The 27,959-nt window shown below is 39.5% G+C and overlaps 1 pseudogene; it reads left to right on the top strand.

Annotated features, from left to right (window-relative positions):
• The first annotated feature begins 1,172 nt into the window (after window positions 1-1,172).
• LOC115226496 lies at window positions 1,173-27,684 on the top strand (annotated as a pseudogene).
• The last annotated feature ends 275 nt before the right edge of the window (window positions 27,685-27,959 follow it).

A 27,959-nucleotide genomic window follows, 5' to 3' on the forward strand; every position in this document is an offset into this window, starting at 1 on the left:
GGCGTTAGGAAGGGCATCCAGCCGTAGAAACACTGCCAGATCATCTGGCTTCCCAGACCCCAGTTGAACCGTCCAACCCATGCTAGCATGGAAAGCGGACGCTAAATGATGATGATGATGATGTGAGCAATGGTGCATTGTATTGGTGGATTTTAGTGAAGCTGTCCTCTAGATTGTCTTTTGCACTTCCATGATATTTTCATGCTTCCAATAGCACTTTGATAAATTTTCTTACTTCAAGACTTGGTCAAATTGATCTGAAAAGAATTGAAAAAATTCAGTGAGTTATGGGGAGTCAAACTTTGAGTTCCTTTTTGGGAAAACCCAGTATGTGTACAATGCCACCATATTTCATTTTTCATATTAAATTTCAGTAGAATCGTAATCTGCACACGGAAGACACCTGTAGAAAGTTACATAAAAAGCAAAACAGCCATTTTTCTTATGGCAGTAATTGTATTCACCTCAACAGACGTCATTGATTGGTTGAAATTGCCAAAATACGAGAAATTAAAGAAGAAATAGCTTACAAACTACAGAATTTTCTCAAGAACGCCAAGAGAAAAAGATGTTTTATGTGACACATTCTACCAGTATACGAAGTTTAAAAGTGTTTAGTTACAAAGAAATTATTTTAAAAATCTGCCAGTCAAAGTGAAAAGATCCATTGACCTTATACATATAATCAGTTAATCCCATTTACAGATTGTGTATTCTACACCTATCCACCACTACAGATTTATAGCTTCAAGTTTATAGTGTGTGTGTGCGTGCATATACACACGTACCTACATACATACACACATGCGTACGTATGTACATGCGTGCATACATACATACACTCATACATACATACATATATATAATGAACTAACTGTTACTTTCTCAGATGCCGCACGGATTTTTGTCAGTGAACAGGTCGCGGTCTTATAGCGACGAAAATATTTTGACAAATTAAATTTAAATGTTGAAGTGAATCGAACGGCTTTTGTGTGTTTCTCGTGGAGCTTTTAGGTGTTTTCGCTCAATAAACACTCACAACGCCCGGTCTGGGAATCGAAACCGCGAGTCCACTGCCCGAACCACTGGGCCATTGCGCCTCCACGAGACAACTAGATATGCTCCTTTATGAATTCGAAGACATCATCTCTACGCATGCGTCGTTCTGCAAATGATTTTTCGCATCCATTTTCAACCTGGGGCGGTTTTTCTTCTCCTTTTCCTGTTCGTGTTGTTTTTCCATTTCCTCAAAGCAGTATTTATCCTTTACAAAGCATTTCCGTAAGTATTCGATAATGAAACTATTATATCTGTTAATATTGTATGTTTTCTTCGGCACTGACTGGACTCCCTAACATGCCCCCCACTTCGACAAAACGTAATTGAATGGTGCTCGTCAGAGATCGATATTAATTCTGTTCTTCACCACATTTACTGAAATCAGTGATAGGACAGATTTCAGGAATAACAACACAAATCAACAAGCTTCGGCACAACTTAAATACATTATTATTAAGGTCGCAATCTGCCAGAACCGTCGGCACGTCGGGCAAAATGCTCATCTGGGGTTGATAAAATGAGCACCGGTCAAGTGCTGGGGTCGATAACTGTTCTCAAGTTGTACCCTGTTGTCTTCTATAGAACCCTTTAGCATTGAGATTATTACTCTGCACACGTAAGCGAAAGCAATGGGCAATCTTTCGTCTCTAGTTGACCTTTCCGTCGATTTCCGTAAAAAAAAATTTTCTTTTTACATATGGGCTTGCGGGAACTTTTGGAGTAATGAGAGCGAAAGAGACTAAGAGAAAGCGATTGACGAGGGAAGTTCTTTTGAAGTTACCGTCCAGGGGAAGCAATGATGTACATGTGTGTGTGTGTTTGATGGGGTGTGGGAGACAGACAGGGGGTTGTGTAAGTGAAGTGCTTCTGTTAGTGTGTGTGAAGAGACAGAGTAATGTGTGAAAGAAAGAGATAACTGAGAACTTCCCTCGTCATACAATCGCTTTCTCTTAGTCTCTTTCGCTCTCATTACTTCAAAAGTTCCCGCAAGCCCATATGTAAAAAAAAAAATTTTTTTTACGGAAATCGACGGAAAGGTCTACTAGAGACGAAAGATTGCCAGTGAGGGGCTCGAAATGATGTAACTTTGGTTTGATTATCTTCAAACATACATAAGATATGCGACTTTGTGTTTAGGAATGGATTCGAGGGTTTCGTTTATTTACGAGTTAACTTCTTAATTTCGCCAGAGTATAAATACTTATAATAGTAGTGATACTTAAAACCAAAATATTTTGGTTAATGCTGACATTATTACCCAGAAAGGAAATCGAAAAGCAAATAGTGCAGTGAGTGTAAAAAAAAATATAAGAATAGGGAAACAAAAAAGTCCGGAAAGCAACGGGGAGTGAGCAGAGTCCTTCGGAAAATTGACGAGATCCGATGTCTGGCTAAAAATGGAATAGAGGCATCGTGATTGCCATAGAAACGGAGTAAGGCATTATATAGACTTACATTGCATGAGCTGCAAACATCCATGCTGTTGTATCAAGTCTTCAAATTCGAGGGTGGAGATGAAAAGCGAATAAATATTTGTGTGAATCATGATTCTTTCACTTGTAGTTTGGTATTTGTAGGGCAGCCTTTGCTTTTGTGCTCGAAGGCGATGGCATTCGGTAAATTCCGTAAATTCACTGAACCAGCATTTAATACTGACTTTCCTATCATTTGTGTGAAAAACTGCAAATATGGCATATAAAGATGACTTATTTTCATAGAATTTTTTTTAATACCTTCCTGTAAATGTTTTTCTTGCGCACACCTTCACCCAACGCACACCTGCACGCAGATACACATGAATGAAGGCTAACAAATAAACTGGAATAAACTGCCTGCGTCAGTTGTTGACTGCCATGACACTGCATCCTTTAAGGCCCTCATGCTTTCCGGGATCCGCCGAAACTACACCTGATTATATATACACTTTGGATGGGTTGTGGTGCACCTGAGCACTGTACACAATTATTATTATTATTATTATAAATTTGTAAGGCACATTATTATTTGTAAAAAAAATCATCTGCGCGCAGGGTATGTGTCACCCCTCCAATGGCTTTCTTTTTCATTTTATCAAATTTAAAGCTTATTTATTCATAGTAATTTTGAATTAATCATGAATTATCTCATAGTTAGAATGTTTTGATGATGTGATTGTTTATTTTTTGGGATAACGTTGTAGGGTAGGTGTGAGAGACTGGACCTGGCTGGTTTGAATATAAACTAGTAGAACATATTTGCACCTCTTTAAATGCTATGTTAAATATTTTCTATATCTTATACAGTATATCTCACACTATATTTTTCCATCGTATTTCAGATTAACATATAATACTTAGGATTAAAGAATTCTTTACAGTGGTTACATCTCCATAATTTATCATCATTTCAAGACAGAAAGAAATTGTTTTATGGAAGTTATATAATCGTTTACATAAATTTGTGGATAATTTATTTTAATGAGAGGAGAAAAATTATGGAAATTAAATTGTGGGAGAAGAAAGATGGATTTAAAGCAAAATCTACAGCCATTGATTATCCAGATGGTTTAAAGAAAAAGGAAGAAAAAGCACGTTATCATTGTGATAGATGTGATAAATCATTCTCTGTGAAATGCCACCTCAATAAACACAAACTTATTCATACAGGAGAGAGACCACATCGTTGCGATATCTGTGGTAAATCGTTTTCTAAAAGGCGTAATTTAATTATTCACATTCGCGTTCATACTGGAGAGAAACCGTATCATTGTGATATCTGTGATGAATCATTCTCTGCGGAACGGCGCTTCAATAAACACAAATGTTTTCATCCCGGAAGGAGACCACATCAGTGCGATATCTGTGGTAAATCATTCTCTCTCAGGTGTCATCTAACTATTCACATACGCATTCATACAGGAGAGAAACCGTATCACTGTGATGTCTGTGGCAAATCTTTCTCCGTCGGAAGCAGCTTGACTAAACACAAACGTATTCATACAGGAGAGAAACCATTCCACTGTGATGTCTGCGGTAAATCATTCTCTGGCAGTAGTGACTTAACTCAACATAAACGCTTTCATACAGGGGATAAACCATATCAGTGTGATATCTGTAGTAAATCATTCTCGCAAAGTGCACACTTAACTGTACACAGACGTATTCACACAGGAGAAAAACCATATCAGTGCGATATCTGTGGTAAATCATTCTCTGAAAGTAGTCCGTTAACTCAGCATAAACGTGTTCATACAGGAGAGAAACCATATCACTGTGATATCTGTGACAAATCCTTCACTGCAATACGTAGCTTAACTAAGCATAGAGATAGTCACACAGGGGACTAACGATATTTGTGTGATATCTGTGGTAAATCATTCTCTGAAAATTGTCTATTAACTCTTCATAAACCTGTTCATACATGAGAGAAACCCTCTCACTTTAATGTCTGTAATAAACTAGTCATACTGACATCAAGTATGGTGGGTGTGGAGTGAATAGGAGAAAATTATCAATAGGAAATTCGTATTTTTTTTTCTCATGGGGTGACAGTGTATGGAATGTGTCTTTGGGATCTGGAAATGAAGGCTAAGTCTATGAAAAGGTATCGTACTTCTTCTGCAAGTCCTAGCCAGCAATCACTACATAGAGTCATGGTGACTTTTTTTTTTTCATAATAAAGGCATCCTTCTCCTTAGTTTTCTGGAGCATGGCTGTAGAATGATATGCAATTGAGACATTGAAAAAACTTAGAGAAAGCATTTAGAAGGAAGAACTTAAAAAAGAATCTGAAAACTATCCACATTCATCAAAACAATCCATGACCACCTACATTTGACTATGCTTGGTCCACTGCAAGATAGGGGCCCTCAGTATAAAATAATAAAAATAATGAAATTATTGTATACAGTGCTCTGGTGCACCGCAACTTGTCAGAAAGTGCGTATAGAGTATATGCAGTAATGTACAAATGTCTGGAAAGTGAACAGTGTAATGAGTCAGATACATGCTTGCGTGTGTATGGAGGGAAGAAGATCAGGTGTAGTGTTGGCGAATCTCAGGAAGCATGGAAGTTTTGAAGGATGCAGTGCTCCGACAACTAACAACTGATGCCGGCAGTTTGTTCCATGCTTCAGCAACTCTCAGCATGAAAAAATGTTTCTGAAAGTCATGGGAGCTGTGCTGTTTTCTGATTTTGTAAACATGCCCACGTGTGTTAGACGGGTGGAGTTTGAAAAGGTGCTCAGAGTTATTGTTTGTAAGATGGTCACTGAATCTCTGAAATGTAATGGGAAAATAGGTCAGTTTCAAAATATTGATGTCCAGGTTACAAAACCATAAGCTTGAAGGGAATATTAAACATTTCCTTTGGTTTCTATGTAGAAACAAATAGGAAATAAGCCTTACTGACCAAAGACAAATAGTGAAAAAATGTTTCCTAAAGTCATGGGAGCTGTGCTGTTTTCTGACTTTTTCCACCACCGACAGTGTGATGTGAAGGCCATAAGTTTGAACTTGAGATTATAATGGTTATAATGAGCCTGTTCCACTATATTTTCTCAACATGGCTTGGCAAAAGGATGCTGTTTTTATACTCATACCCAGCAGCAGTAAACTCAATTAATCGATCCCAGCATTCAACACACATCTTTGTCATGAAATCAGGCAACTGGCAAATTTCCCTCAATCACTGTGCAGCATGGATCTGGTGCCTTCTAACTTCCACCTGTTCAGTACAGGGAAGAACAATCTTCATCATTATTCATCCTTTGTTTGTTTTCCATGTTGGCATGAGTTGGATGGTTTGACCAGAACTGACCTGCTGGTTTGGTTTGTATGGTTGGATGTCCTTCCTTAATGCCAACCATTTTACAGAGTGTGCTGGTTATTTATTTATTTTTTTTTTCCATTGTAGCGGCATAGGTGCTCAACACGTGGCCCATCATGGGTGTCTTGCATGCAGCCCTAGCATGAGTGCATCGTATATGGTGCCGGCATTACATAGAACAAATAAGGCTGCGAGCTGGCAGAAACGTTAGCATGCCGGGCGAAATGCGTAGCCGTATTTCGTCTGCCGTTACGTTCTGAGTTCAAATTCCGCCGAGGTCGACTTTGCCTTTCATCCTCTCGTGGGTCGATAAATTAAGTACCAGTTATGCACTGGGGTCGATATAACCGACTTAATCCGTTTGTCTGTCCTTGTTTGTCCTCTCTGTGTTTAGCCCCTTGTGGGTAGTAAAGAAATAGGCATTAGTGCTTTTTACACAGCACTAGCATGGGTCTTTCTATGTGGTACTGCCACAGGACTCTTGCATGGCATAAACCCCTTGGGAATACCTGTTTCATGTCACAGAGGTGATAATTGTTGGGATGAAGATGGTACAGCAGTGCACACCTGTATTTTTTTTTCAAAGAAAATCAAGAGTTAAATTGAAAGATTGTGTAAATGCTGCCTTTGTAATGGAAACAATGCTGAATAAGTCCTTTTGAATGAAGGAATAACATTCTTCCTGCAGGTAGAATTTGAAAGATCTATATCAGTTATTAAACAAGTTAAGCCCTCTTTTATATTGGTTTCAGGAACAGCTCCCCACCACCATATTCACAAGCTCAAAATTATATATACAGGGGCTTGACCAGCCACTACAAGTTTCTACTGGTCACTATTGAAACCTCACATTTTCTCAGACACTACACTACTGTTTTCCTCAGGCAAAATTGAAATAATAGCAGACCGTCTGAAAAGCGAGCCTTGTGAAGTCCAGTGGCTGCTGCAGTGTTTACCACTGAGCATTTTCCATGGCAATTCTGTCTTGTTTGTAGCCACATGGAAAGGTTGAGCACATCACTTTTTCTGGGGTGTGTGACCATTGCTCCTCCCCTTCCATCTAGTTCTGTTTCATAGCATGCCAAACACTTTCTCTTTCATTTTCTGTTTCATTTTTCCTTGTAATTAAAATGTGATAAATAAAATTGTTTCAAGTGTGAGCATGACAGAAACTGTAATATAATTTTCAAGATGTAGCAAATAAAAAATTGAATATCTCACAGTTGTTCGAAAATGTTGTTCATTTCGTTTCTTCGAATGTGAACCATTCAGAAAGGTGCTTGCGAATACTCTCAAAACATTCCTTTCCACATTTTCCATATTTAAGAAGAGTGGTCCTGGTGTATGCACTCGCGCAAGCTAGTCGTGACTAGTCGATCCTTACTTTGTGGTTTTGCTTTATTTACTTTGCCTTTCATCCTTTCGGGGTCAATAAATTAAGTACCAGTTACGCACTGGGGTCGATGTAATCGACTTAATACCCATGTCTATCCTTGTTTGTCCCCTCTATGTTTAGCCCCTTGTGGGTAGTAAAGAAATAGGTACTACTTCTGAAGAGTAGTCCCTTAGCAGATACTGGTGAAAATGTTGTACGATATATTATCTTATATTCAAGACTTTGAAGCGGCGTATTCGTTTCTGAAGGAGAAGAAAGTTCTCAATAATGTTTGTCCCCGATGTGTACGATGCCAGAAAGAGATGACGCTGATAAAGCATAACGAAGAGAGGATATTTCTCTGCCCCCGAAGGCGGCGAGCTGGCAGAAGCTCTTTCTGGCATTGTTCCCTCCACAGAAATTCGTCTAGATACGACTCCACCATGTTGGAGTGTACCCCCATCATTGTCTCAAAGCATCTTTTCGCATTCTTCCAGTAACACTCCACAGAATTTGTGTGTACATGTGCCACTGGATCCACGAAATTCTTGGAATGGTTGACTGTGAAATGGATGTATTTTGGTGTCACATCCATTTCAGCAATCCCATTATAAGCACTCCAACAATCCGAATAAATTGTAGTGCCTGGTCTTATAAATTTTTTGATGATGGGTAGCAGAGTTTCGGAGGAACGGTCAGGTACGAAGACGAGAAAACCTTTCTTGTCTTCTCTATCCCATCCTCCGAAAACCCAATTCTCCTGTAGCATCCTACCTCTGTTATATTTCCATTCATCTATTTCCACGATGTGCCCAAGTCCACCAATTTGGTATGGGTTATTGAGAAGATGGTTGCTCGTAATATCGCGGATATATAGGCGCAGGAGTGGCTGTGTGGTAAGTAGCTTGCTTACCAAACGCATGGTTCCGGGTTCAGTCCCACTACGTGGCATCTTGGGCAAGTGTCTTCTGCTATAGCCTCGGGCCGACTAAAGCCTTGAGGGTTGATTTGGTAGACGGAAACTGAAAGAAGCCTGTTGTATATATATATTTGTCTGTGTTTGTCCCCCTAGCATTGCTTGACAACCGATGCTGGTGTGTTTACGTCCCAGTTACTTAGCGGTTCGGCAAAAGAGACCGATAGAATAAGTACTGGGCTTACAAAAGAATAAGTCCCGGGGTCGAGTTGCTCGACTAAAAGGCTGTGCTCCAGCATGGCCGCAGTCAAATGACTGAAACAAGTAAAAGAGTATACCATTGGATCATGGTGCTTTGTGCCAATCCAGTCAGTTCAGTTGTTGTAGAAACTGGTGTGTTATGACACCATAAATATGTGGTTAGGATAAAGTCCCGTAGCTTTAGTTTGGACTTTTCTAGGTACGAGTTCTTCCGAATGGACACCTTTACACCTTTGTGCGTTGGGCAGCGAAATATCCTCTCTTCGTTATGCTTTATCAGCGTCATCTCTTTCTGGCATCGTACACATCGGGGACAAACATTATTGAGAACTTTATTTTTCAGAAGCGAATACGCCGCTTCAAAGTCTTGAATATAAGGTAATATATCGTACAACATTTTCACCAGTATCTGCTAACCGCTACTAATCTGCTACGGGACCAGTATTAGCTAGTAGTACCTAGGTACCGTAAGTGGCTTTATTTACATTTCTGAAGATAACAGAAACCCTTTTCTCCACTCCTAACCCCCCATACTTTCTCTTTACTCTTTTACTTGTTTCAGTCATTTGACTGCGGCCATGCTGGAGCACCGCCTTTAATCGAGCAACTCGAACCCGGGACTTATTCTTTTGTAAGCCCAGTACTTATTCTATCGGTCTCTTTTGCCGAACGGGGACATAAACACATCAGCATCGGTTGTCAAGCAGTATTGGGGGGACAAACACACACACGCATATATATATATATATATACACATATACGACGGGCTTCTTTCAGTTTCCGTCTACCAAATCCACTCACAAGGCATTGGTCTTGAATATAAGGTAATATATCGTACAACATTTTCACTCACAAGGCTATAGTAGAAAACACTTGCCCAAGGTGCCACGCAATGGGACTGAACCCGGAACCATGTGGTTGGTAAACAAGCTACTTACCACACAGCCACACCTGCGCCTATATATATAAACTTTCTTGAAATGTTACACAAAGCAAATAATTTTTTTTAACAAAGTAAATAAAGAAAAAACACAAAGTAAGAATTGACTAGTCACGACTAGCTTGCACCAGGACCACACTTCTTAAGTAGTACCTTGGTTATCATCTGAACACTTGATTGCATTGTTTTACAGCGATCATGAGCGCAGACAAATATATTTCTTTACTACCCACAAGGGGCTAAACACAGAGGGGACAAACAAGGACAGGCAAACGGATTAAGTCGATTATATCGACCCCAGTGCGTAACTGGTACTTAATTTATCGACCCCGAAAGGATGAAAGGTAAAGTCGACCTCGGCGGAATTTGAACTCAGAACGTAACGGTAGACGAAATACCTATTTCTTTACTACCCACAAGGGGCTAAACATAGAGGGGACAAACGGATTAATTCGATTACATCGACCCCAGAGCGTAACTGGTACTTATTTAATCGACCCCGAAAGGATGAAAGGTAAAGTCGACCTCGGCGGAATTTGAACTCAGAACGTAACGGTAGACGAAATACCTATTTCTTTACTACCCACAAGGGGCTAAACACAGAGGGGACAAACAAGGACAGACATAGGTATTATGGCGATTACATCGACCCCAGAGCGTAACTAGTGCTTAATTTATCGACCCCGAAAGGGTGAAAGGCAAAGTCGACCTCACCCTGATTATCATCTGAACACTTGACTGCATTGTTTCACAGCGATCACGGGCGCAGACAAATAGACATGTTCGTACGTAGGAGGACGGATAGACGGAGACACAGATATATTTCTTTACTGCCCACAAGGGGCTAAATATAGAGGGGACAAACAAGGACAGACAAAGGGATTAAGTCGATTACATCGACCCCAGTGGGAAGCTGGTACTTTAATTATCGACCCCCCCGATAGGATGAAAGGCAAAGTCGACCTCGGCGGAATTTGAACTCAGAACGTAAGCAAGAGATGCTCCTTTACAAAAACGAAACCGACATCACCTCTACGCATGCGTCGTCAGAAAATGATTTCCGTCTTTGAACTCGGCTTCACTTTTTGTTGTGTCTGAAGTTCTTCTCATCTCATTGCAGTCGTAGCAGTATTTATCCTTCGCTCAGCATTTCTGTAAGTATTCGATAATGAAACGGTAAACTATTATGTCTGTTTAATATTCTATGTTTTCTTCAGCATTGACTGGACTCTCCTAACATGCCTCCCACTTTGATAAAACGCAATTAAACGGTGCTCGTCAGACATCGATATTGATTCGATTCTCCACCCCTTTTCCAAAGGGACTTGCATTTTAAACATCCCTCTGAAGGGTTCCGCTCCTTAATTCTACTATATACATACACACGCACACACATTTATCTCTCTATCCACATATATACTCTTTGACTCTTTTACTTGTTTCAGTCATTTGACTGTGGCCATGCTGGAGCACCGCCTTTTAGTCGAGCAAATCAACCCCGGGACGTATTCTTTGTAAGCCTAGTACTTATTGTATCGGTGTCTTTTGCCGAACCGCTAAGTGACGGGGACGTAAACACACCAGCATCGGTTGTCAGACACACGAACATCGTAGGATCGACTACTTACGACTAGCTATAGCGGACGCGCGACTGTGCGCACCGGGTCCAAGTCTTCGCTAGTAGTACGCCAGTAATTTTGCAAACACACAAAGACGAGTGATTACAATACCTTGCTTTCGCTTACATTGCAAACATCCATGCTGTTGTATCAAGTCTTCAAATTCGAGGGTGGAAATGAAAAGCGAATAAATATTTGTGTGAATCATGATTCTTTCACTTGTAGTTTGGTATTTGTAGGGCAACCTTTGCTTTTGTAAATTCACTGAACCAGCATTTAATACTGACTTTCCTATCATTTATGTGGAAAATTAGAAATATAGCATATAAAGAATTCTTACACTTTTGATCCATAGAGTATATTGGCCATGATACTGGGGTAGGTGGCCAGGTCTTTCCCCAGGCCAGAGCCATTTAGCCAGCATACTTACCATATGCCGTTGTCCGCCCCAGCACCACAGCGAGGAGAACGGTTGGACTTTGGAGTCAATAGTGATACCAGAGTGGACATAGCCAATCTGAAAGAAGCGGCCCAGGATAGAACTGACTGGAGGACACTGATCCAGCGAGTGACCGAGAGTCGACTTCGACTGAGCAGATAGAGAGAGAGCATATAAAGATAACTTATTTTCATAGAATTTTTATTAATACCTTCCTGTAAATGTTTTCCTTGCACACTTTCCCATCCCACACACACACACACACACACATGAATATAGGTTAAGAAAACTGCAAGTCATGCTATAAGTTCTAAAGTATTATCTGCATGCAGGTTAAGCATTGCCCCTCCAATGCCTTTCTTTTTCATCTTATCAAATTTAAAGCTTATTTATTCATATAATAATAATAATAATAATAATAATAATGAAATTATTGTATACAGTGCTCAGGTGCACCACAACCTGTCAGAAAGTGTGTATAAAGTGTATGCAGTAATGTACAAATGTCTGGAAAGCGAACAATGTATGAGTCAGATACGTGCTTGCGTGTGTATGGAGGGGAGAAAATCAGGTGTAGTATTGGCGAATCTCAGGAAGCATAGAAGTTTTGAAGGATGCAGTGCTCCGACAACTAACAACTGATGCCGGCAGTTTGTTCCATGCTTCAGCAACTCTCAGCGTGAAAAAATGTTTCCTAAAATCATGGGAGCTGTGCTGTTTTCTGACTTTGTAAACATGCCCACGTGTGTTAGACGGGTGGAGTTTGAAAAGGTGCTCAGAGTTATTGTTTGTAAGATGGTTAATAATTTTATGGGTGTCTGCCAAGTCAGCTGTCAGACGTCGGAGTTTCAATGTGTCCATGTCCAGGGAAGTAAGGCGTTCAGAATATGGCAAATGCCTGATGTTCATGTTCGTTTCAAATTAATTATGTTTTGATGATGTGATTGTTTCTTTTAGGATAACATCATAGGGTAGGTGTGAGTGGTTTGAATATAGACAAGTAGAAAATATTTGCACTACTTTAAATGCTATGTTAAATATTTTCTGTATCTTATACAATATATCTCACACTATTTTTCTATCTTATTTCAGAATATCATATAATATTTATGATTGAAGAAGTATTTATCATTTGAAGACAAAAAGAAAATGTTTTACTGAAGTTATATAATTGTTTACATAAATTTTTGGATAATTTATTTTAATGAGAGGGGAGAAATTATGGAAATTAAATTGTGTGAGAAGAAAGATGGATTTAAAACACAATCTAACGACATTGGTTTTCCTGATGATATAAGGAAAGACAAAAAAGGAACACCTTATCATTGTGATATATGTGATAAATCATTCTCTGCGAAATGCCACCTCAATAAACACAAACTTACTCATACAGGAGAGAGACCACATCGTTGCGATATCTGTGGTAAATCATTTTCTCATAACCGGCATTTAATTGTTCACATGCGTGTTCATACTGGAGAGAAACCGTATCACTGTGATATCTGTGACGAATCATTCTCTGCTGTATGCCACTTTAATAAACACAAATGTTTTCATCCCGGAAGGAGACCACATCAGTGTGATATCTGTGGTAAATCATTCTCTCTTAAGTGTAATTTGACTATTCACATACGCATTCATACTGGAGAGAAACCGTATCACTGTGATGTCTGTGGCAAATCTTTCTCCGTCGGAAGCAGCTTGACTAAACACAAACGTATTCATACAGGAGAGAAACCATTCCACTGCGATCTCTGCAGGAAATCATTCTCTGGCAGTAGCGACTTGACTCAACATAAACGCTTTCATACAGGTGAAAAACCATATCAGTGTGATATCTGTAGTAAATCATTCTCACAAAGTTCACACTTGACTGTACACAGACGTATTCACACTGGAGAAAAACCATATCAGTGTGATATCTGTGGTAAATCATTCTCTGAAAGTAGTCCCTTAACTCAACATAAACGTGTTCATACAGGAGAGAAACCATATCACTGTGATATCTGTGACAAATCCTTCACTGCAATACGTAGTTTAACTAAACATAGAGATAGTCACACAGGGGAATAACCATATTTGTGTGATATCTGTGGTAAATCTTTCTCTGAAAATTGTCTATTAACTCTGGGCTTTCTCCGTCCGGGTTGCGGATCCATGGAATAAGCTGCCGGACAAGATAGTGAAGATGCTGACGACCGCTCGGTTCAAATTCTCTCTTGACCAGAAATGGCCTGAACTCTTTGCATGAACACACTCCCCGTACATAACTACATGGCCTTGCTTTTTGCTTTTTGAGCCAAAAAATTTAACTTAACTATGTTCATACATGAGAGAAACCCTCTCACTTTAATGTCTGTAATAAACTAGTCATACTGACATCCAGTATGGTGGGTGTGGAGTGAAGAGGAGAAAATTATCAATATGAGCTTTTTTCTGGGGTGTGTGACCATTGGTCCTCCCCTTCCATCTAGTTCTGTTTCATAGCATGCCATACACTTTCTCTTGCATTTTCTGTTTCATTTTTCCTTGTAATTAAAATACGATAAATAAAATTGTTTCAAGTGTGAGCATGACAGAAACTCTAATATAATTTCAAGATGTAGTCTCTTGTGATTGTTTCTCTTTTTTACTCTTCTACTTGTTTCAGTCATTTGACTGCGGCCATGCTGGAGCAACGCCTTTAGTCGAGCAAATCGACCCCGGGACTTATTCTTTGTAAGACCAGTACTTACTCTATCGGTCACTTTTGCCGAACCACTAAGTAATGGGAACATAAGCACACCAGCATCGGTTGTCAAGCAGTGCTAGGGGGACAAACACACACACACACACACACATATATATATATATATATATATATATATACGACAAGCTTCTTTCAGTTTCCGTCTACCAAATCCACTCACAAGGCATTGGTCAGCCCGGGGCTATAGCAGAAGACACTTACCCAAGGTGCCACACAGTGGGACCAAACCCGGAACCATGTGGTTGGTAAACAAGCTACTTACCACACAGCCACACCTGCGCCTATATACACTTTATTTCACGTTGCTCCAGTTCACTCAGCTGTAGAAATGAGTTGCGGCGTCACAGGTGCCAAGCTGTATCGGCCCCTTTGCCTTTCCCTTGGATAAAACTGGTGGCGTGGAGAGGGGAGGCCGGTATGCATGGGCGGCTGCATAAGTAAATTTATTTCCAGCCGACTATAACAAGCAAAAAGAATTGCTCTCTTTTCTTCTTTGAAGGAAAACTTCTTCCTATAGGGACACGGATTTGGAACTTCTGCCTCTTGTGAGGTAAGTACCCCTTTTCATTTGTTTAATTTCCTGTAATTCAATGTAACGTCTGAGTTAGGACCTCGTCTCTGTTTACATTCTGTTAATAATCTTTCAATTTCTGTTTCAGCACCTGCTTCGCTTTTATCAATTTCTCTCTACATCTCTTTAAAATTATTCAATTTTAGATAGGTATATATTTATTTGTTGCTTTATTTATCTATATATATATATCCGTTCGTGTCCGTTGCCAGCCTCGGCTGGCCCCCGTGCCGGTGACAAGTAAAAGCACCGTCAGCTCGTGGCCGTTTGCCATCTCTTTCTGGCAACCGTGTCAGTGGCACGTAAAAGCACCATCCGTTCACGTCCGTTGCTGGCCCCCGTGCCGGTGACACGTAAAAGCACCGTCCGTTCGTGGCCGTTTGCCAGCTCTGTCTGGCCCCATGTCGGTGGCACGTAAAAGCACCATCCGTTCGTGTCCGTTGCCAGCATCGCCTGGCCCCGTGCCGGTGACACGTAAAAGCACCATCCGTTCGTGGCCGTTCACCAGCTCTGTATGGCACCTGTGCAGGTGGCACGTAAAAAACACCCACTACACTCGCGGAGTGGTTGGCGTTAGGAAGGGCATCCAGCCGTAGAAACACTGCCAGATCTGACTGGGCCTGACGAAGCCTTCCAGCTTCACAGACCCCAGTTGACCAGTCCAACCCATGCTAGCATGGAAAGCGGACGCTAAACGATGATGATGATGATGATGATATAGGCGCAGGAGTGGCTGTGTGGTAAGTAGCTTGCTTACCAACCACATGGTTCCGGGTTCAGTCCCACTGCGTGGCATCTTGGGCAAGTGTCTTCAACTATAGCCTCGGGCCAACCAAAGCCTTGTGAGTGGATTTGATAGACGGAAACTGAAAGAAGCCCGTCGTATATATGTATGTATATATATATGTGTGTGTGTGTGTGTGTATGTGTTTGTCCCCCTAGCATTGCTTGACAACCGATGCTGGTGTGTTTATGTCCCCGTTACTTAATGGTTTGGCAAAAGAGACCGATAGAATAAATACTGGGCTTACAAAGAATAAGTCCCGGGATCGATTTGTTCGACTAAAGGCGGTGCTCCAGCATGGCCACAGTCAAATGACTGAAACAAGTAAAAGAGTATATTTACTCAGCCTCTCAATCTTCCTAAATATATAGACGCGAACATTAGAAATATAGTCGTAATTAGTTTAGAAGAAAACTTTCGTAGCTGCAGATAGATATATATTTATTTGTTGCATAACCTCCTCTCTTTCATTTCTCTCTCTCTCTGTCTCTTCACTTCTCTCTGTCACACCATCTTTCCTCTCTCAGCCTCTCAATCTTTCTAAATATATAGACGCGAACTTTCTCCTCTCACTCTCTCTCTTACTCTCTTTTTATCTTCTCTCAGCTCTCATCATCATCGTTCATCGTTTAGCGTCCGCTTTCCATGCTAGCATGGGTTGGACGGTTCCACTGGGGTCTGGGAAGCCAGAAGGCTGCACCAGGCACCAGTCTGATCTGGCAATGTTTCTACAGCTGGATGCCCTTCCTAACGCCAACCACTCCGTGAATGTAGTGGGTGCTTTTTACGTGCCACTGATACAGGTGCCAGACGAGGCTGGCAAACGGCCACAATCGGATGGCGCTTTTTACGTGCCACCAGCATGGGGGCCAAGCAAGGCTGGCAACAGCCACGTTCGGATGGTGCTTTTTATGTGCCACCACCACGAGGCCGGTCGGGGCGGTGCTGGCAACGGCCACACATAGACATTTTCTTTCTCTATTTCTTCTCCACCCTCTATCACACTGTTAAATCTTAAATATAATTAGATAGATAAATAAATAAAATATCCAAAAAAATGTCTAGAACCTTGAGGAGCATGGAATTGGCATTGTGCTGACGGAGATAATCCGAACAACATAATTACAGCTGCGCTGAAGAGCAATGGTTACACAAGGACGTTAGCACAGATAGAGCGAAAGACACCACCTGCCCCAAAGCGGAGGTACGCAGATGTAGTGCGTGTTACAAACCATCAACATGTTATTGAAAGAGCAGCTGCTGAACAAGAATCTTTTTTGTGCATGGCACAAAAGATTGTGCAGCAGCTAACCTGGCTCCCTCAAACTCAAACTCACAGATGGGACTATCCACAATACCCAAGACTGCTACAGCAAATAGACCCAAGCTGGACACGACTAGCAACAACACACACATCACCTTGATGCCCCTACTGAACATCAGAGGACTGCTAACACTCAGTAACAGGACAAAAATCCCTTTCTTGAGAGACCTTGTTGCATGCAATCAAGCCTTATGCATAGCACTTACAGAAACACTCCTGAAACCGGACATAGCAGATGTGGAAATACACATACCACAGTATGTTGTATTACGGACCGATACAAAAGAAAGGAGTCATGGAGGAGTTGCTATGTACATCCGCGAGGACCTCACACCCCAGGTCCTTTTGTCATACTCAAATTCGGTGTGTGACACACTAATTGTATATATAAGGCAACTTGGTGTAGTTATATGTGCTACATATCGCCCTCCAGATGCTCCAAGCCATGTAGGCAAATTTGAAGACTGCCTTATAAAAATAGAAGTTCTAGTCACATTAGAACAACATAAGTGTACTTCTTATGGGAGATTTCAATCTGCCCAATGTCAGATGGCTCAAGGGCCTCTCTCTTCCACGAATGACATGATGCGAACGAGGACAGGCGAGGTCCCTCCTGAACCACATCAACACTCTGTACATGGAGCAAGTAATACCCCAACCAACCAGGGCAGGTAACACACTGGATCTCTGCTTCACAAATAATATAGATCTCATCCATAATGTGAAAGTGACACCGACACTACTCTCGGATCACAACATGGTAGAGTTGACCATGTACGGGCCAAAGGAAAGCATGGACATGCAGTCTACAAGAAACTCTCAGAATCTTTCCAGCTTGAACTTCCATAAGGCAAACTGGAAACAAATTGAGAAAGAGATCCTCAAACAAAACTGGCCTGAATGTCTCTCCTTGCCAGACATCGACATGAAACGTCAACAATTCATGTCTGTAATGCAAGCCATATGCTACAAATGTGTCCCAGAGAGAGGAAAATTCTTATGAGACGGCGTACAAAAGTTTCAAATCACCTAAACAAACAAATTGAAAGCAGTGAAAAGTCCCGCCTGAAAATAAAACTGTTGGAAATTGAAAATTGTCTGCAACTCTCCCATGATAAAGAAAGAGCAGACAAAGAAGCCTGGGCTATAGACAACATAAAATCTAACCCCAGAGCTTTCTACAAGTTTGCCAAAGAAACAGCTACAGTGCACTGTAGGATAGGGCCACACCTTGAAAAAGATGGTACACTCACAGGAAATCCAATGATTTAAAGCTTTCCCTAATTATCAATCTCCTGTCTGCATCCTGGTTAGTTTATTGCTATATATCATGGTGTTTATTTCATTTGTTCCCTACATGTGTTTCGCCATTGTGGTTTCTTGGAATTTCACCAGTAAATGCTCCAAGTGCAAAGGGGTGCTTAACCACAACGGGTCATCAGGGAAACACTATACTGCAACTGTGTTACAAAGAACTGAAGTCTGAAGTTGGATGTCAAGGTGGATGTCAAGACATTTTACAAGTATTCAGAGATTAGAATAGAAAAAAATTAACCCTTTCGTTACCATATTTCTGTTGAGATGCTCTGTGTTTCTTTCAATTGATTATAAATATAACAAAGAATTTAGTAGAATAACTTTATTACCATTCAGCTAGTGTTAGAATCATAAATTATAACAAAATATAACAAAGAATTTAGTAAAATAACTTCGTTATCATAGGCAGATGAACGTTAGAAGCAGTTGAAAGGGTGTGGACAGTAGGAAATTTAGGCTATTATTTCTAGGACATAGAGTGACCACATTGAGGTCTCCTCTCATGTCTTCTGCTGGTTACCATATTTCTGTTGAGATGCTCTGTGTTTCTTTCAATTAATTATAAATATAACAAAGAATTTAGTAAAATAACTTAGTTATCATAGGCAGATGGACATTAGAAGCAGTTGAAAGGGTGTGGATTTAAGGAAATTTAGGCTATTAATTCTAGCATATAGAGTGACCTTATTGAGGTCTCCTTCTCTCATGTCTTCTGCTGATTATTTTTCTTCTTAACCCTTTTGTTACCATATTTCTGTTGAGATGCTCTGTGTTTCTTTCAATTAATTATAAATATAACAAAGAATTTAGTAAAATAACTTTATTACCATTCAGCTAGTGTTAGAATCATAAATTATAACAAAATATAACAAAGAATTTAGTAAAATAACTTGGAGGAGGTGGCTTTGTTCCAGGTAATAAGTGTGAACTAATAAAGTGTGTGTGTATGTATGTATATATATATATATAATATATATATACACACACACACAGACATGCAGGAAGTAAATAGACAACTTCAATTTTCAAAATTTCTGATCTAAGCATCTTAATATGTTTTCAGCAGTGTAGAATTTACAATGTAATTATTCTTTTTCATTCCAGGTGCCATTATATTAAACATTTGTGAAGAGTAACCATGCCATGCACAAAAAATTCAGCACAACTGTCAGATTTTCAAAGAGGTCGTATTGTTGGGCGAGCTGAGGCTGGTCTTAGCCAGCGAAAAATTGCCGAAAATCTTCAAATTCGTCTTGCTACTGTTAATAGAATTATAGTGCAATTCAAAAGCCCCGGCAGCCGAACTGGGCCCTCGGAAAGGAAGCTTCGCTGTGTGAAAAGAATTGTGGAAAATGAACCCTGTTCGAAGGCTTCTGACATTGCAAAACAGCTAGAAGTTAATCCAAGAACGTGTGTTACATATCTGCATAAGCTTGGGTATTATGGACGAGCAGCTAGAAGAAAACCTCTCCTTCAACCAATTAATATCAAATAAAAGATTTTGAAAATTAAAGGTGTCTATTTACTTCCTGCATGTCTGTGTATATATCCTTGTTCCAGGTAATAAAAGTTTGAACTAATAAAGTGTGTGTATATATATATATGTAAAAGAAAAAAAAAATTGTACTTAGTAAGAATTGAACTTCCTCTGTGTAGTTTCCTTCTCTATCCCAGCAAAAGTTCAACCATCAAAATAGGTTTAAATATCTCATAAATACCTCTGCTATTGGGCCCCTGCCAGGTGGGGGAGTGGATTAGGATGTTGGACCTGAGAGCTGGGGGATCCAGGTTCAATATCTGTTCAAGGGTGGCAGAGATCCTGGGTCTAGGTAGATAGCTTTTTACATTTTTTAAAATTCGTCTTTAAAAAAAAAGTATAAAAAGCTACCTACCTGGACCCAGGATCTCTACAACCCTTCAACAGGTATTGAACCTCTATCCCCCCCAGCTCTCCAGTCCAACACCCTTATCCACTTCCCCACCTGGCAGGGGCCCAATAGTGAAGGTGTTTATGAGATATTTAAACCTATTTTCATGGTTGAATTTTTTGCTGGGATAGATTTAAGTATCTGAGTTTTTAATAGCTTTAGTGTGGGTGGCTTGATGGTTGTGTGGGTAAGCACAGGAAAAAAAAATACCAGCTTTAGAAATTTTTTTAAAATGTAGACAGTGAGTTCAATTCTTTCTTAGCTCTCACAATTTTTTTTTTTTATACACACACACACACATACTAGCTTTAGAAAATTTTTCAATGTAGACAGAGTGGGTTCAATTCTTTCTTAGCACTCACAATTTTTTTTTATTTTTTATATACACACACACACACACTTTATTAGTACATATATCTTTTAAGTCATTTTAAACACAGGGCGAATCCTGAAAAGTTCTTGGCTTTGAGGGTAGTGCTGTTACCACCACAGTACAAGTTACACAAAAATTAAAAATCATGATGGTATACAATATCTTTCTCTTTGTTGCAGATTTAACACATAATGGCAACTTCTCCAATAGATTTTGGTAAAATTAAAGCACGGGTGGTCACGATGTTCTTTTTTCAAGGCAAAGGAACAACAGAAATCCATGGCAAGACGAAGGAAGTCTTGAAGGATGGTTGTCCATCTTACTCCACAGTGAAAATCTTGGCATCGAGGTAACAGACTGGTCATTTTGACACCACAGATGACCCCTAGTCAGCTTTCACAATTGCAGAGGATAAAGATGTTAGTTAGTTAGTTAATTTGGCTCAAAAGCAAATAGCAAGGCCATGTAGGGGGACATGGAGTTAAGTACAGGGTGGTGTTCATGTAAAGAGTTCAGACCACTTGAGGTCAAGGGAGGCTTTGAACAAAGCGGTCATCGGCATCTTCACCATCTCGTCTGGCAGCTTATTCCATGGATCCGCAACCCGGACGGAGAAAGCTCCTCTCCTTCGATTGAGATGAAATCGTCGCAGGTAGAGCTTTTCGGAATGACCCCGCAGCCGACGCCCTGGAGCAGGAGTGAAGAACAGCTCTTTCGAGAGGTTACACTTTCCGCTTATGATGCTGTGGGGGAGAATGAGATCACCACGGCGGCAGCGTTTTTTAAGAGAATAAAGGTCGAGCGTCCTCAGCCTTTCTTCATAGTACAAATTTTTGAGACCGTGAACCATGCGAGTAGCCAGCTTCTGGACTCTTTCGAGATGATTCAGTGCACGTCATAATTCTCAAGGACTGACAGATTTCAGCTGATGCCATTAGCTGAGACTCTGATAATTTCCTGCAAAAGACTTTGCCATATCATCCACAATATTCCTTTCTTATCATTCTCTCTCCCTTTTGTTTTTCCTCTTAATCCTCTCAATCAATGAGCGGTAGGCTCAAAACATAAGAGGGATTTCCATTCTCCCTGAGCGTTAAACTAATACACCTGCTTGTTGTTCCCTTCACCTGCCTTTGTCTTGTTTTCTGTGAATATAAACTATATATATACAGGGTGTCCCAAAAAAATGTATACACATAGTGGTTCGGCAAAAGAGAACGATAAAATAAGTACTAGGCTTACAACGAATAACAAATTTACAATTATTTAAGGTGTGTATACATTTTTTTGGGACACCCTGTATATATAAATTAAATTAGAGATAAAACCACTATTAGGCAAATCAAACATAAAAATAAAAATAATATAATAAATAAAATTTAAATTATTAATTTATATTTATTTAATTTTTTTTTATAATTATATATAACTATCAAAATGTATTAAAAAGTTTATTATAAGATAAGTAAAACCACTACGTACGTTTCATGGCCATAACCTAATTCGAATTACAATAATTTAATTTAAATTCAATTATGAATTTGAATTATGGTTATAGTCAATCTTCAGGTTAATGATAATAGTTAAATAAATAAGCAAATATATTTAAACAATATTTTTTAAGAAATAAATAAAATAATAATTTTTCTTATAAAAAATTTATTATCAAACTAGAAACTTTAATGATTATGATTATGTCATACAATCCAATTATAATGTTAAATATTAATTTTTAAGGTAAAGATAGATAGAAAATGTATTCAGATATAATATGGCTTAAAAAAACATAAGCTCACGAATAACCTAATCTCAGTTATAGTCATATATATATATATATATATATATATATAGGCGCAGGAGTGGCTGTGTGGTAAGTAGCTTGATTACCAACCACATGGTTCCAGGTTCAGTCCCACTGCGTGGCAACTTGGGCAAGTGTCTTCTACTATAGCCTCAGGCTGACCAAAGCCTTGTGAGTGGATTTGGTAGACGGAAACTGAAAGAAGCCCGTCGTATATATGTATATATATATATATATATGTGTTTGTCCCCCTAGCATCGCTTGACAACCTATGCTGGTGTGCTTATGTCTCCGTTACTTAGTGGTTTGGCAAAAGAAACCGACAGAATAAGTACTGGGCTTACAAAAGAATAAGTCCCAGGGTCGAGTTGCTCGATTAAAGGCGGTGCTCCAGCATGGCCGCAGTCAAATGACTGAAACAAGTAAGAGAGATATATACTGTCTCACGAGCCCACACTCTCAATGTTGGCTCACTGAAAGGTAGGTCTGGTGAGATTGTTGAGATGCTTGAACGGAGATGTGTTGATATGTGCTGCATCCAAGAAGTTAGGTGGAGAGTAGGTTCCTCACAGGCAAGAACACTGGTGCAGCAGCATAATAGTCAACTGCTACAAAGGTGGGCTTTAGATACAAATAATTACAGAGGTATCAAGCTGTTGGATCAGGTAATGAAGATCACAGAGAGGGTCATAGCCCAACTAATTAGGCAGAGAGTCAGTTTGGTTTCATACCAGGGAAAAGCACCACTGATGCTATATTTCTAGTAAGACAGCTGCAGGAGAAATACCTAGCCAAAGATAAGCCCCTGTACATTGCTTTCGTTGACATGGAGAAAGCCTTTGATCCCCGATCCCTTATCTGGTGGTCAAAGAGAAAACTAGGATAGATGAATGGTTAGTGAGAGCCATGTACAGGGACGTTGTCAGTAAGGTGAGGGTTGGCAATGAGTACAGTGAAGAATTCTGGGTAGAGGTTGGGGTCCACCAAGATTCAGTCCTCAACCCCATCCTATTTATCATAGTCCTCCAGGCAATAACAGAGGAATTCAAGACAAGATGACCTTGCTCTAATTGCTGAGTCACTATCAGAACTAGAGGAGAAGTTTTAAGTGTGGAAACCAGGATTAGAATCGAAGGGCCTAAGAGTCAACCTAGCTAAAACCAAAGTCCTAATAAGTAGGGAGGCAGGCAAACCACAAATCCCTTCAGGTAGAAATTCTATAAGATGTACCCAGTGTAAGCTATGGACACATAAGAGGTGCAGCAATATCAAAGGAAGGCTAATGGGGAAGATAGTTTTTGTATGTGGCAAGTGCTTAGGTGCTATAAACACTGAAAATGTGCAGAGAACACCTTCTGCCATATTCCAAGGAGAAAAACTAGAAGTAGTTGATAGCTTCCGTTACCTAGGTGACCAAGTCAGTAGCGGGGGAGGGTGCGCTGAAAGTGTACCTGCTAGAATAAGAATAGCTTGTGCTAAGTTCAGAGAGCTTTTACCTCTGCTGGTGACAGTTTTTGATGGAGTGAGAGAGCAGTGCATGCCATCAAATGACACTGGGGTAAAATATACGAAGCCCAGTAGACCCATCATGACTACCCATCTGATAAGGGTGCACCAGGCACATGCATCACAACCATATGTGCGCAACATGGTGATCTCATATCAAGATAAACAGCACATGACCTTGCAGGTGGGGCCCAGTTAGAATTTTCTTCTGGTCAAGTAACACATCCCGCTCAAAAGGTCCCTGGATAAGGGTTGTTTAAGGATGTTAAACGAAACACCCATGTTTCCAGAGGTGAATTATTCAAACTCCAAAGAATCCTTCTCAACACATGGCTATGATGCTCTCCCACTACTTCTGCTCATGATCAGAGATGCACATATTGTCAGCCACCAAGGGACATTCTCAACTGGTTAAAGTCAAAAAAGTGACAAGCATATCTGTGGTATTGAGCAGAATATTTGCTGTAGCCCATCTTTTATACCAAAACAAAACAATGTACATGATAACACTTCCAATCTATTATTATTATAATTACATCATTATTTAGAAGGGTTCCACAATGCTTTGCACTCATCACTAACATCCACACATCCCAATTGGTGGAAACTATGCACTGCCCTTACATCTGAGGAGGGATTAAACCAGACAAAAATTGCACACGTTCGACGTGGAGGAACAACAACAACAAAAAAGACCTATCAAATTACTGATGCACGACTGAAGAAGTTAGTTCAGGAATATCAAAATGAAAATCCTCTGCAATTTTTAAGAAGTATTACACACAATTTGTTTTAATAATTTTTTTTTTAAGTAAAATAAATTTTCTTATACTTACTCTATTTCACAATGTACTCACTGTTATTTTTTGTTTATCTTATTGTTATAATAAAATGTGTGTGAAAATTTAATCTTTTCTTCCTTTATCTCAAATTATATTATTTTTGAAATTTTGTGAGGAGTCTTTTTCATAGATTCTTGCTCAATGGGAGAACATTAACCCTTTCGTTACTGTATTTATTTTGAGATGCTCTGTGTTTCTTTCAATTATTTTATAACAAAGAATTTAGTAAAATAACTTAGTTATCATTAAGTTAGTGCTAGGAACATAAATTATGACTAAGGTTTGGTGGAAGATTTTAATTCAGAACTTTTGAAAACAAGACATTTGTACAACAGAGCCAGAGGCGGTTTCAGTCGTATCGGTATCGAAAAGGTTAAATATAACAAAGAATTTAATAAAATAACTTAGTTATCATTAAGTTAGTGCTAGGAACATAAATTGTTACTAAGGTTTGGTGGAAGAATTTAATTCAGAACTTTTGAAAACAAAACATTTGTACTCACAGCGAGAAGTGGTTTCAGCCGGGTTGGTATTGAAAGGGTTAAATTGATCCCATCTCAATTCAAGTAGATTATAAAGATTATCTTCTATCTCACCTTCAGACTCTCTCTCTCTCTCTTCTTAAGACTTGAGAGATAGACAGATTAAATAACACAGGTACTGGCCCACGGTCTAGAGAAACTGACCACAGTGATTATTAGCGGGTGGAATTTACCTATGTTGTTTTTGTTGTTGGCGGCTCTACTGGCTTCGTTTTGCTGCTTTCACCGTCCGGTGAGGGTTTCTCATTTGCTGAGCGTTGACGCACGCGAGTTTCTCAGGGCCAGTAAATTGCGGGCCGTTTGTGTGGGGACCAGTAGTGGCACCGGAGGGGCCGCGTGCAGGATAACAATATACATGTTTAATGCGTAACTTCGGTATATGTACCGGTGGAAGTACCGGATACATTTCAAGAAAGTGTTTTTGGCGATGATACGGTACAAGTACCGGTGTACTTTTCAAAAAACTTTTTTTTAATATATACGGAGGGTTATGGTTTCTGTTAGGGTTAGGGTTTGTGTTAGGGTTGGGTTAGGGGTGGGAGAAAAGGGTTTCTGTTATCTTCAGAAATGTAAACAAAGTCACGTGTGTACATATACCGAAGCATAGTCACATACCCTAACCCAAACCCTAACCTTAACCCTAACACCCCATATATAAAAAAAACACTTTTTTGAAATGTATCTGGTACTTTCAGAAGTACACCGATACTTATACCGTAGCAACGCCAACGACTGGTTGGATCATTTGAAAGAATGGCATTTCTGAATGTACTAATTTTTGTTGGGGACTTCTGACCTATGTCACCGATATATCCATCGTTTCGGCAATTTAATTGTTATAATGTGTAATAATTATATTACGAGGACATATTAATGTTTGTGGACGACATCCGATTGCCTACATGTTTCAGGGTCAGTGTTCTATCACCTTCATCATTAATTAATTCCATCATAAATGAAGTTACATCGTCGATTGTTTGTAACTCATTCGGAATATCATTGCGCGCACCTTACAATCGTTAGTGGAAAATTGCATCGCCCTGTCTTTCAATGATTTACTATTATGCTAAGGGATTGTTTTGTTATAAGCTGTGAGAAAAAACAAAATGTTCACCTGAAGTTGTGTTACCTGTCATTTATGATCTCTCTCTAAAATCGTTTTTGCCTTTATTAAACTATATCCAAATCTCTTAAAAGAGAAAAGAGACGACCCAGTTGACAATCTGCATTTTCGTAGCGAATAGAATATATATCTGCATTGCATATTTTCCACAAACGTTATCAAAATTCTTATGAGATTCAAGACAAGGAACTGGATCGTTATATATTAATATATTCCTGAATTCTGAAGAATGAAAATGCAGGACATTAATCGGTTGAACACTTCTAACCCGACTGTTCAGACCGATACAGAAACAGTTACACGGACATTCAGCGACGAAAAGCCTTTAATTAATGAATCTAAAGAAATGTTATTAGATAAAAGAAATATTCTTGAATATCGCTGTGAGATTTGTAGGAAAACATTCTCTTCAGAACAGGAAGTTTTAACGCACAGAGAAATACACAAAACAGAGAAACTATATCGATGTGAAACGTGTGAGAAAGATTTTGCTACTAATCGTTATTTAACAAAACACAAGAAATTACACAGTGAAGAAAAACCATATCAGTGTGAATTATGTGAGAAATCATTCGTCTGTAAAAGTTATTTAACAAAGCACAAACGAATACATACAGCAGAAAAAAAGTATCGTTGTGAAACGTGTGAGAAAGCTTTCTTTGATGAATATGATCTTGTAGTTCACGTAAGAATCCACACGGGTGAAAAACGGTATCATTGTGAAATATGTGGTAAATCATTCTCTCAACGTTCTACCCTTATACCCCATCAACGAATACACAGTGGAGAAAGGCCTTTTCACTGTGATATATGCGGGAAAAGTTTTGTGATCAAATCTGATTTGAAAAACCACGTGAGGGTACATACGGGAGAGAAACCCTACACCTGTGATCTCTGTGGCAAATCGTTCACTGTTAGCAGCCACTTAAAATCACACAGGAGGATTCATACGGGAGAACGACCATTCCGCTGTAAAATTTGTGGGAAATCTTTCAGTGAGAATTCCAGTCTTGTAGATCACCTTGGGAAGCATGCTGGGGAAAAACGCCATCGTTGTGAAATATGCGATAAGTATTTTCATTCTAATGGCAAGTTAACAGCACACAGGCGGGTACACACAGGAGAAAGGCCCTATCGTTGCGAAACATGTGGGGAGTCCTTTAAAAATAATTCTCATTTAAAGACCCACAAACGAATCCATAGTGGAGAGAAACCTTTCTGTTGTGAAACATGTGGTAAACGTTTCTCTGATAGTTCTGGTTTTATAGTTCATAAAAGGATTCATACCCGGGATAAACGCTTCATGTGTAAAACGTGTGGAAAATCATTTTGTGTGAAATCAAATCTTGTTGTTCACCAAAGAATACACAGTGCAATAAACCCATAAAAATATTTTCGATCAGTGATTTTTTAAAAAAGGGCTTAAGAATCCACCCTGGAGAAAAACCGTTCTAGTGTTCATATACACAGTGACACGAGAGAAAGGCTTTTTCATTGTGAAATCTTTTAGCACTAATGGTCCCTTAGAAAGACCAACAAATACACACAAGCGGAAATTCTTTTAACAGACAAATGTAAGAAAATTTCTTACGGTCCCCCAACATTGAAGAATATCCATTATGGGCATGTGTTGTAAGAATCAATCTTTTACAGATTTTATCTGAGAGAAAGAGCCTTTATCTTA

This window comes from Octopus sinensis, linkage group LG30, assembly GCF_006345805.1.
Source record: "Octopus sinensis linkage group LG30, ASM634580v1, whole genome shotgun sequence".
Classification (NCBI taxonomy): Eukaryota; Metazoa; Mollusca; class Cephalopoda; order Octopoda; family Octopodidae; genus Octopus; species Octopus sinensis.